Genomic DNA, 12,776 nt, shown 5'->3' with positions numbered 1-12,776 from the left:
AGCTTACTAAAAATTCAGTTATTTTGTTCGTGACGCACTGTCAAAAGCTGGTCAATTACCGAAACATCAGTATTTTTGTGAATTACTGATCGGTTTCGGTGATTTCGTTTACCGAACTCATAAAATCTGTTTAAGTGTGTATATGGTGGGTCCCGCGCTATCAAAGTTATTCGCATTATCAAAGATACCCCGTTTTACGATAACCGCTAACAGTTCCATTAGTGAAATACAAAGAAATTGAAGTAAGCTTATTCCTATTATAATGTTTGTAATCTTGCATCGTGGTTTTCATGTCTTTGATGAAAGGAATAATACATATTACAGTGTTTTAAACCAAGTTTATTGACGAATAATGTTTATTTTTGCTTGGTATGTTTAATCATTTCTAGAACCACATATAAAAGCTTTTTCATGCGAGCTTCTAAACAACAAATAAGAAAGTAAGCCTCCCTTTGAGTCAATGATGTTTGGTAAGTGATCTGCCCATTAGAGTGGGACAAAATTTAGATTCTCGCTCCAGTTCACTTTTTGGTTTTAAGTTCCATAACAACTATGATAAATTTCAGCTTGATCGGAGAAACTATATTTTAGCACTAACCGTTCAGAGTTTGCATGGGATTAATTATTGGCAAACTTACTTTTGCAAAGAAAAATCGCCAGAGATCGCCCATTGACCTCTATAAAAATTCTGAACACAGACCTCGATAGGTATTTTCACGATGAAGAATATTGCTGCAGATCGCGAAACAATCCGACACTTATGAAAAAAATTAGAAATTATGCGTATGGCCAATTAGGGATCCACTATGACCATAACCGGTACACTTTCCCTATATCTTGATGTCAAATAATTCAAAATTATTCAAAATGTTAAAATTAGGGGGGTCTGTAGCCTTAAGGTTACGCTTTCGCTTCATAAGCGGAAGGTCATGGATTGATTCCCAGCCCCTCCACAAAAAACCCGTCCAGCCACCAGAAGACGCTTCAAAATTCGACCCACTGACACGTAGTTTTTCTGCATGATTTTGATTATTAAAGCCCAGTCAATATTTTTGGGCAGAAATATACATTTTTGATTACACTCAAAATATATTTTAATTTAAAAAACAAAATTTAACGTTTTAACACTAATGCTTTAACAACGATGGCATGTTGCATCGCTTTGAGTTTTAATTTAAAGTAAAAAAAGGGTTTAATAATAGGATTTTTTCTAGTTTTTTAAGTAAAATAAATTTTGAATCTTATCTAAAATTTAATTTCTGCTGAGACATATACACCAGACATTTAAAAGCAAATTATTGTCAATAAAACAACATATCATTGCTTTGCATTTTGATCTACAGAATAATAGGCTAAAACCATGAGTTTTAGTAGCTCTTTAGGTGAAAAAATAAGTGTAAACAAAAAGCTTTATTTCTGCTCTAACGCGTTGACACATTCACAATAATCAATGCATCGTCGAGAAAAAGATTTAGGTAGTTTTAAGGTAAAATTAATTTTGAGTGTTTTCCATTTCTGCTATTTTCTATTTCTGCTCAAACATATTTTTGGACATCTAGAATGAAATTTATGTCGAAAAAGTTGAATGTCTTCGCTACAAGTTTGGATTTACTAGCAAATAATTTAAAACAAAGAGAGTTTTCTTAATTTTTTACACAAAAACTTTTTTATGTCATCTGATTTTTTTATGTTAATTAAACTTCTTGTATCTTGATATCTTGTAGTTTTTAAGCGAAAGAAATTTTGAGCGTAATCAAAAATTTCTCTTTATGTTCATATGTAATTACTGTTCTTGTGCAATCAAATTTATAACTAAGAACTACATGTCATTGCTTTTCAACTCGATTTGTGGGCATGCAGTTATACAAAATAAAATGTTTCAACATTTATTTTTGGTAAAATAAATTATGAGTGTTTTCATAATTAACTATTTTTTCACTGAAATTCAGTGATGCATTATGAACTGAACGCGAGCAAAAAGTGAACGGAGCCCGAGCCAAATTTGCACGAGAACGCAGTAAACAATGAACTTCCGAGCAAGAGCCAGCCGCTGCTCAAGAACGGCCCGTTCAGTTCACAATTTAGATTGGAGCTCTTACGTGAGAAATGAATGAATTGATCGTCTTAAATTTTCATGAACAGAAAAATCATACTGCTTTTGCTGTTTTAAATTTCTAAACATAACATTGACATAGATTTATGTCGTGTATCAGTCAAAGTCAATTGGGTTCATTTTTTGGCTCGCACGGGTTCATATTTTTGAACTGCTCAATGTTCAAGCCTACTTGATCGCTGAGTTCAAAAAATTTAACTGGAACGCGAACTGAACGCGTTAAAATGCATCACTGCAGAAATTCTACAAGTATGTTCATGTCAAAAAAAAGTATATGCCATTTCTTAGAAAAAGAGGTTGAAAATCTAGGGTTTATCGTAAGTTTTGTTTTGTCATTAAAATTGTTTTGTGTGTAATGCAAAATAACTATGTCTTCTCAAATATGTTCGCTGGAAATGTACAAGCAGATGTATGCTGAAAACCCTAGATATCATTGCTATGTATTTTGATTGCCATGCAAAGATATTGGAAACCTAATATGTCTCGTAGTTTATCTAGTAAAACAAATTTTGAGTGTAATCAATAATTTATATTTCAAAAATGTTCACTGGACTACTTTAGTCAAATTGATGTCGATGAAACTATATGTCATCGCTTTTGATTTTGTTTTATAAGCGAACAATTTCAAATAAAGAATATTACTATATTTATTATTATTGTTTTAGTAAAATAAATTTTGTGTGTAACCAAAAAACCTGATTTCTGCTAAAACGATTTGGGGACGGACCTGGTGTAGTGGTTAGAACACTCGCCTCTCACGCCGAGGACCTGGGATCGAATCCCATCCCCGACATAGTCACTTATGACGTAAAAAGTTATAGTGACGACTTCCTTCGGAAGGGAAGTAAAGCCGTTGGTCCCGAGATGAACTAGCACAGGGCTAAAAATCTCGTTAATAAAGTCAAACCAACCAACCTAAAACGATTTCCCTGCACTTCTACTATAACTTTCATGTCGAAAAAAGTATATGTCATCGCATTGAATTTCTTTTTATTGTAAAAGGTATTTTCCAAAACGCTTGGAAGTGTCTATTGTCAAATAACGTTGAGTAGACGCATTTATTTTGAGAGTGTTAAAATGGGCAATGATTTTGAATGTTGCTTGGTTCCATCGCTGAAAGAATTTTTCGAAATCGCTTAGAAAACAACAGAGATATGCATTGTCATAATTTGACTTCCAAGTTTTTCAGGGGGTAGAATATATTCGATAATGCTGTAGAGCCACCAGGTGAGTGAATTCCGAAATATAATGCCAACTGACTGGAAGATATCAGGTCTATGACCAAGTGCTTCAAACATGATTATATTTTGTATCGTTTTTAAGTTATTTGCGCAAATCTGAGGACAGTGATTTGAGGACGCTGGGCGTTCGGCGCGTCTGTCCTCAAAATAGGACACTGGGCGTTAACGGATTAATCAAAAAACAAAATGATTCCTGCTCAAACATGTTCACTGTACTTATAAAAGCAAAATTGGGTCGAAAAAAGTCTTATTGAGGAACAATGCAGAAGGGACATTTTTATTAGAACGTCCATATGATAAGTTAAAATTGATCTATATCAATTGCAAGTTATCTAGATCAAAACCAAAGCGATCAAAATGAAGTGCAACTAACTTCAAACATCTTGCATGGATAACCACTAGGGGTTTTAGCATGCGAAATCAGGACCTATCCGCACTTGCCTCGTTAGGGATGCTCACAATTTTTTTTTCCATGTGCATATTCAGATATAGTCGGATCTAAGAAACTTAGAATAATAACTTTTTCGGTATGATTTGACATGATTCTCAGTTTAAAAAACTGTTAGTTCAATTACTGTAGGGTGACACAAGTAAAAAAAAGTGTAAACGAGAGCAATTCTACCGTTTACGACAATACTATGCCGAGTCGCCACAATTTAACAGGAAAAAAAACTTCCTAAGCCATCTATAGCATATCTTTTCATCTCATAACCAATTCTTTTCAAATGAAATTAAAAACGGCGCCGGCCACGCACTTAAGATCATTGGTGAAGAAGAGAAATATTTGGTAGCCAACTATTGCACAGTGGTTCCCCCATAAGTCATAAATCCAAAACATCGGCTTCAACAAATCTTAAAAATCAAAATATTTTTAACACTTTTATAACCCTGTCAGAAATGTTTCAGGTGTTTTACAAGTGCATTATCAATGGCACTAGTTATCAATAAGGATTTAATCGATCTCCAAGAAACATAAAATTAAAAATGAGCATATTTTGTTGGGAAACTGATATACAGCTATAATTCAATAGATTAGAAATTCTGAAAACTTTCATTGAACCGAAAAAATGCTTCCCCTCCAAATCACTTAATGCGTTCTTCTATGAAAGTTGCCTATATAGTTACATTACGTTTTGCACATAAATTCAGCTGCGACCGTTTGCGGCCAGATTGGTGGTAACCACCTTAGTGACGTATATCCAATATATCACAACATTATTTGATCCATAACAAATGGCTGCTGAACAGTAGAATCATGTTTATGTTTTCAGCATACAATCAAAGTAGGCTGCTCAATAATACAACTAGAGAGCCTTAGTTGTAGAGTTTCTGCGACATTGTTCATTATTCTGGTACATGTAGGTGAATAAGTCTGAAATCATGAAAAAGTCATTTACAGTGGTCACAGTATTATGGGTCACCTTGTCACAATTATTAGTCACTCTGTTTTGCATGCAATTCAAATGGAAATGACCCATAATAGTGGGTGACCCATAATAGTGGGTGACCCATAATAGTGTGACCACTGTAAGTCAATACGAGAAGGGAAGGGGGTTGTAAACCTTAGTCCCTCCTTCTCTCAGCATATGATCTATTTTGCATGTAGAACCGTGAAAACGTATAAAATTGCATCATTTTACGACTAATTTATCGAAATTCACATTTATGACCGCTCTCCTATGTTGCTTGAACTACTGTGCATTGTAACTCGATTCAGATACAAGGGATTAGTGAGGATCGGAGAGTCACCTTTTATTAGTGATACGACACTCTCTTAATAACAATGAGAATCACAAGTACAGTAAAGGCTTATTTATAAGTCATATCGTAAAAGTTAATCTTCTTAGATACGTCATGACCTTTTTTTTGTTTCAGTGGTGTCATGTAATTTAAGGAATGGATGTAAATGTATGTCCAAAGATTTTCTTCTTTTATGTGCATCAATAAAGACTAATATTTACATAAAATTTCCAGAGAGCGCAATACTGAACAAACTCCAAAGAGTTTTCCAAAAACGAAAAAAAAGTAAAAGAAAATCTTTGTTTATCTAGGAACTTTTTTGGACCCAGAAAAATTCCAAGAGAAATCCTTGCATGAATGGAAGTTGAATCAATGGTTGGTAAAGGTCAGGAGATTAGTTCGAAAGTTTGCGATAATATTGAAAAGTAGCGGTGAAATTGAATCAGAGTCTAATATATAGAACTCATTGGCAAATGTGTGATGGCTATTGAACAATGGCCTAAAAGCATGGCCTATTGGCATACAAATATGTAGCAGGCTGATATTGAACTTAGACAATGCAATTCAGGGAGGCCTAAACATAACATGAAAAAAAAATGACAGGTCGTTAGGCCGAAGTACGTTAGGATCAAGTTTGTTTGGCCGAATGAGTCATTAGACCGAAACAGTCAAAACGTAACAGAATCCAAAAACTTATCCTTTTTCATTATAGACTATTCTTTCTTAGCTTTTTGCTCATTCGGCCTACAGACTTATTTGACCTAACGTACTTGGACCTAACGAATTTCAGCCTAACATACTACGGCCAAATGATCCAGTAAAATTACTGAAGAAAATAATTTGAATTTACACCGCTTCAATGAAATGTAATCAATTATTAAATAAGCATTACAAATTTTCTTGAACAGAACAATCAGTATTATTTTAGAATAAATTCACCGACCAATTCAGACAGAGTGGACTACATGATTTTTTGGCGTTCTGAAGATACGTTAAGGACTCCATCAATTTTAATATTTTCGATGCTTTTTTGATACTGATGGATCATCAAAGAGATAAGTTCTATTATTATAACAAATAATGCGAATATATTGTTATTTGGAATGCCTGGGATACAGTTTCCTGAAACCTTTAAAAAGCACTTAGTTCAGTCTGTCTGAACACCGAACAATTGTCTTGCGTAATGCTCATTTGTTTGAAATTCCTTTTCCCAAATTCACAAGTTTTCTCCCTGAAGCTGTACTTGAAAATACTTAAATAGTCTAGAAGATTGTCTTTTGTTCGTCTGCCTCTTATACTAAAACGGACACCAACACGAAAATCACACAAAGACAAAACATGCACATGAAGAATCTTTATTTTAGTCACATTACCTTAAACTCCTTTATATTCAACAGCACTGCACATAAGTTCACAAAAATCAACGATCTAATCCCCCTCATTTAGTTAACCAACTTTTTGCAAGTCTGGTCAAGAATGAATAAATTCTCGAATCACGAAATTCAGCACAGCACTTGATCCTTCTCAATGTTCAGTAACGGACTAATCGCCTTCCACGTCTGTCTGGCTAATTTTAGCAAGAAGCAATAACCGTAAACCAAAACACATCCAAAGCCAGCCAGGGTCATCGACCTTCGACCAGGGGTTATTGACCTCGCACCATATCAATAACAAACCGATCGATTATTAGGAATTCACAACGATTTTAAATGTATTTGTGAAATCGGTAAAAGTCCTTGTAGTGGTTCTTACCTCGCACAAGAGCCGCCACTTTTAGCCGCCGCCTTCTGGAATGCTCTGCCCTGGAATCCTAGTCGCTATGCTGCACGATCGTTGGTCTGAAATTTTCGAGGTTGATGGCCTTGTAGCGAATCATTTTCCTGCACCACTCATTTTAACGATCACTTCGGGAACACAATCTTCAATTAAGCATGCAAATCAATCGATCAATTTGTTAAAACCACGACACATCAATCAACACGATCAACCTCTCCGAAGAAACTACCTAACACATGGGTGGGACCATGGATTCGGTGCGAATTTCATGAGAAGGTTCTGACGAATTCGAGAGAAATGAGCGGGAGTATGAATGTCTCTCAGATATTGATGATCAACGAGTAATGAAAAAGGACAGCTATCGATTAGGTCAACTGATGATCGGAGATCATTTCCTGTTTCAATTTTAACGAAGATCACTCATCATGGGGTGCGTTCATGATGATAAAGGTAAATTATCCATTAGTGGAAACTGCAATCCTATAAAAAATGAACGCAAAAATTCAACTGCGAATCGAGAAAGAATCCCTACCCAATCCAAATCCAAATTCATTACTCTCTCTCATTTCTGGTTTAACCATTTTGCCCACCAAGCTGTATTAAATCGAGAATGTTCTAAAACGGTAAAAGCGTTGTTGTCTGATAAGGTTTAAGTCATCCAAAATAAAACAGACAGGAACCTTTTGCCTCGTTCCATCCTGGGAGCCGGAATAAAATCGTAATTTGTCATAAAGTCTTACAACAGTTTTCATTACAGAATGTTTTTGCACACTTGCTTTCGGTGACCTTCTTCGCCCAGAAATTCGCACCAAGTCAGGTGAGACAATGAGGGAGCGAAATTTCCATAACGACAAGATCCTGGACCGACCGGGAATCGAATCCAGACACCTTCAGCATGGCTTTGCTTTGTAGCCGCGGACTCTAACCACTCGGCTAAGGAAGGCCTCTTATATAGCATAGATAGCATTCCGCTGAAATATGTTCTCGATTAGCATCGAATTAGAGTAAAAAAACATCGAGACGAAGATTAAATTAAACTGAACATAGACCTAATGAGAGCACACATTTACAGTACTAAAAGGTGCAATCGGTAAATCGTCATCAAAAAATGACCAATAGACCAAATTTTTGGCGTGGTCGAATGTTTAGTTTTTTCAGATTGGTGCCCTTCAAAATTCGGAGCGTAGCTTCGACTCATCTTCACTTTAGTTTGTTGAATGGAGTTTTCTTTAATTTATTAGAGATTACATGGCTTAAAATATGTATAGCTCCAATTAATTTACTCCAAAGCCCCTCATTTGAAGATTTCGTTAAAAATTTGAATGTTGCAATAAATTCCAACACAACAATAACAGAAAAGAGTTTCGTACAATGGTCATCACCTCCACTAAAAACCATTCCTAGTACCTAAAGCCCAACATCTATTGACTGTTATTGGCCCGGTGCTGTCCCACACAACAAGCACATCTCGTTGGGAGCCCATGTACGATGTCATGTATTCGTGTATTTCGATGACCAGTGGTCGTTTCTGTGCTGAGACTATCCATACAAGGAAAAAACAATATTAAAAATTGATTGCCTTATGCGGAAACATAGATGGTACGTACGGTTGCGGTTTGAAGAACCCTTTCAGATTTTAATACTGGTTGCCATTAAACTAGAAGGGCTAAGTGTAAGTTATTGAGTCATGAGTCATTTTCTCTAACGGTTTACAAAGCATTTTGTTTGATGACAACAATTTGCACGCAGTTTGAGATAAATCAAGTTTTTATCGTTCGATCTTCCCCTATGGTTACGGCGTTTACTTATGGTATTCGTAGATGTAGTTTGAAATGTGTTTTATGGGTGAGTGTCTGAAGTGTGACATAATATTCCAAACAATAACTTATGAAAAATTGCAGCTTGTTGAATTTAATAACCCTGGCGATATGACAATCAAACTTTACCCATCACAAATTACTCAAAATTCTGGCGTACATGAAACATGATATCGCGTTCAGAGTTCATTGCGTAAGTTTTCAATAACAAATGAAGTCAGAATATGCTCTGGCCCTGAGAATCTGCCCCCGTCAGCAACGTCTTGCTCAATAACTGTGACATTCAAATGCTATTCAAGTAAGGAACTTTCACTCCGAAAATTATAAAAATCGATTAAGATTTGGAAAAGTTATGGCCATTTTTCAATTTTTGATGTGAAAATTGCAATATTCAGTCAAGTATCCAGTCGAGCTTTCATAGCATGGAACAAAAAAAAAAAAAGATAAAATATTATACTTTTTTGTGTGAGGGTGTAGATAGGCCTGTGTTGAGGATGCTTTGACGTGTATTAGTTTTTGTTTAAATGCATCGAAACTATTTGTCCACTATGGGTCAAAGGTTCGAATCAGCGGTGCAATAGTTCGACCCATATAGAGTGAAACCTCCATGAGTCGATATTGAAGGAAGGGACTATCGACTCATAGAACAATTGCCAAAATTATGTATTTTTGTGTTCGTTATTAAAAGATTAGGCAAGAAACATTTTATATCAATAAAAGTATTAGTTAATCACAATTATTTAATATGATTGATTTTTAATCTTCTATATAAATAAAAATGGAATGGTGTTTGTATGTCACGAAATGGCTTACGAACGGGTCAACGGATTTGAATGATTTTTTCTTCGTTTTGTTCGTCAAGGGTTCCGACGTGTTTGTGTGTATTAAAATCCCAGGATATTCACCGGGAAAGTTGAAAAACGAGAGTGCACGGAACTGTCATTTTGTAAGGGACGATCCATAGCGTTTTTCAGCAGCCTACTTGATGGCGAGACGAAGTTTGCCGGGACCACTAGTATTTAATATTTTTCATTTTTAACCATAGAAGCACACAATCTGCAATGTGATATCACCAAAAATGCACTAAAACTGGAGTGAATTAAAAGCATTTGGTTTATGTATTTTATTACTATTATAAGCGGTTTCTTCTCCACCGCTTAGACCTTAAACCTGGTTCAATCGTATGGGTAAACGTAGTTTATGACTTAAGCGAAGGCGAAGAAATCGGCCCTTAATGAATTAATCGATATTCAAAGAAAATAACAAATTAAAGTTGTCGATGCGAAATGTATCGATTGGAAAGAAACTGCTCAACTTTAAAACAATATTCAAACATTTCGATTGGAACATTATCTGTTGAGTGTAATAGTGACTCCATTATTTTTGAAGTTGATTCTACAGTTGCTGCAGTAATCTCGAGTTCTGATGAGTTCATATTGTCAAATGTGTTTAACGCGCAGCTATTCAGCATGACCATGCTGAGGGTCGTGGGTTCGAATCCCACTGGTCGAGGATCTTTTCGTAGAGGAAATTTTCTCGATTCCCAGGGCATAGAAGTATCTTCGTACCTGCCACACGATATACACATGCAAAAATGGTCAATCGGCAAAGAAAGCTCTCAGTTAATAACTGTGGAAGTGCTCATAAGAACACTAATATGAGAAGCAGGCTTTGTCCCAGTTGGGTCGTAACGCTAGAAAGAAGAAGAATAAGTGTTTGACAAAACATCTTCGGGCTCATCGTGTGCGAGGTCTCCTCCAGTAACAAATTCGAGAATGCCATCATCAGTCATCATCTCGCTGCATATGACACTCATATCAATATCACAATAGTCAGAAAACGATACCACAAGATCAACAGGAAACAGCTCGTCTTCTGCAAGTTCCGCTAATGGAATATCATCTTCGTCTTCAAAGCCGAAACCAGCCTTTCGGAAGCAGTTCTGGATGATTTCTGCTTTAACTTTGACGCCCCATACCTTGGACACAAGTTTGCAGCCATTCCATGAAAAACCGATCTAGTGGGTCACCGAATTCGGTGAAAATTTGCTATCTTGTTCCTTATCCGAAATAAGGATACACGTGTTCTTGGGTTATTTTATTGGGGTGACCATTTCCGAAATAAAGTGACAAAAAAATCGCTATTTTGCTTAATTTTTATTTTTTGTTTAAATTATAACTTTTGAACCGCTTGACCGATTTTAAATTTTTTTGAACGATATGAAAGTTAAAGATTACAACTTTCCAAGAAAAATATAAAATTTCACAAATTTTTTTTTTTTACGTTGAAAATAATAAACAAAAATTTCCATTTTTTCGTGTTTTGAAAGCCTCGGGACAAAAGGGGTTATTGCTGTTCTCATGTTTTCTAGAAAGTCCAGAAAATTTTACGTTTAGTTTTTGAGATATATATTTTCGAAAATAAAAAATCATCAACGGTTAGCACCTTGTTTTTCCGTTTCTCAACTTTTACCATTTTTGGAGTGAATGTCTCACGATCTTCACGATGCAGGAAACGTCGTTTTTGTAAAAGTCGAGCACACGACACTGAAGAAGTCTGTAAGTCGCAGACGAAATAGGCCTATCTGTCAAGATAAGCAACACATATTAGAGTTTAAAGGTATTTGCTCGCCTTACTAGTGATTTTAGTATTTTATTGTTTGCAAAAGAGCAATGTTAAAGTTCAATTTGTAGTTTTAAACGTACTCTAATAATCCCTCCCCTAAAATTTAATATAAAAAGTGTAGGCTGGTATATGCCTATCATAAAAGTATCTATATTTTTTGTTTTACCCTGCAAACTTTTGCCCCTCACTAGATTCTCTTGCTCTTGCTCTTCCGATGTGGCAAAAGTTCGTTTGATTAAAAAAAATATAATTTAAAACTGTTATTATTAAAAATGGGTATCTCTTTTGACAAAAGCTTATTCAGCGTAATCTAGCCAATATGTTGAAGGTTCCTTGTATGGTATTTATTTCTTTTCAACTGTCATAGTTTTTCTGGAAATATTGATTATTCCACTAAGGTCGAACTTTTGGCCCACCTTACTCTATATATTCTCATTGAACAATGACGCTTGTCACGTTATAATGCAGACCAACGAGAGAAAGAGGGAGGAATTGATTATGCTATTAAAACTGGCCCACTGTACACCGGATATACCTCTAAACCTACACCAGTTCATGCAGGAAGGTGTGGGGATAATGCAATTTGATGACAGAAAGGACTGCTGTATGGTTAGCAGATTGCCTATGCATCAGGCGTAAGGAAAGGCTTGTTAAAATGATGCAAGAGGGGACTTCCTTAGCCGAATGGCTAGAGTCCACTGCTACAAATCACAGCCAGGTCCGGGATCATTTCGTAATGGAAATTTCTTTGACTTTCCTGGGCATAGAGTATCATTGTACCTGCCATACGATATACGAATGCGAAAATGGCATCTTTGGCAAAGAAAGGTCTCAGTTAATAATTGTTGAAGTGCTCATTAGAACACTAAGATGAGAAGCAGGCTCCCAATGAGGACGTAATGCCAAGAATAAAAAGAAGAGAGGAAGCGTAGGGAAACGGTTTTTTCTCCGTCTTTGGTGCTAGCAAATGTTATGAACTGATTAGATCAACTGTGATATATTAAGAGAGGAAGAAAGGGAAGCAAGTGAAAGCTACAACTAAAAAGTACAATGAAAGAGATGGACCTGGGATTGAACCCATAACCTTCTGCAACTTTGAAAAAATAAGTCATGAATTTTTCGCAAAAACGATAATTAACGCATCTTCAGCACCCTTTTCTCATGAAACAATAAACTAGGACATCAATCTTCCTTTTTCATTACAGATAGAAACGTGTTTCATGTCCGTAGAGGACTAACGGCCTTATGAGCGTTTTGTACATGATACATTTGGTGGGTGTCCGGCCATTTGGCCGAACGCCGTTTGGCCGAATGCCGTTTGGACGAATGCCGTTGAGCCGAACGCCATTTGGCCAAGTGCCATTTGGCCGAACGGGTCGTTTGGCCGAACGGGTCGTTTGGCCGAACGGGTCGTTTGGCCGAATGCCGTTTGGCCGAATTACGAAAAAAAAATCAAATTACTAC

At 36.0% G+C, this 12,776-nt stretch overlaps 1 protein-coding gene across 2 annotated transcripts in view; it reads right to left on the bottom strand.

Annotated features, from left to right (window-relative positions):
- Positions 1–7,133, bottom strand: part of LOC5572940 (protein bicaudal C) — a 59,241-nt gene extending 52,108 nt beyond the window's left edge. The window contains exon 1 of one of the 2 annotated variants that reach the window (XM_001660610.2): positions 6,847–7,133. The gene's annotated coding sequence lies outside the window, so the exon portion shown is untranslated. Of the gene's footprint in view, positions 1–6,467; positions 6,677–6,846 lie in introns of those variants that run through there. The other variant, XM_021846850.1, reaches the window with a different exon arrangement.
- Between the last annotated feature and the right edge of the window lie 5,643 nt (positions 7,134–12,776).

The sequence above is a fragment of the Aedes aegypti genome, chromosome 2 (genome assembly GCF_002204515.2).
Source record: "Aedes aegypti strain LVP_AGWG chromosome 2, AaegL5.0 Primary Assembly, whole genome shotgun sequence".
Taxonomy (NCBI): domain Eukaryota; kingdom Metazoa; phylum Arthropoda; class Insecta; order Diptera; family Culicidae; genus Aedes; species Aedes aegypti.
Note: the sequence above shows the minus strand (reverse complement) of the source record. Positions and strands in the feature narration are given on the sequence as shown.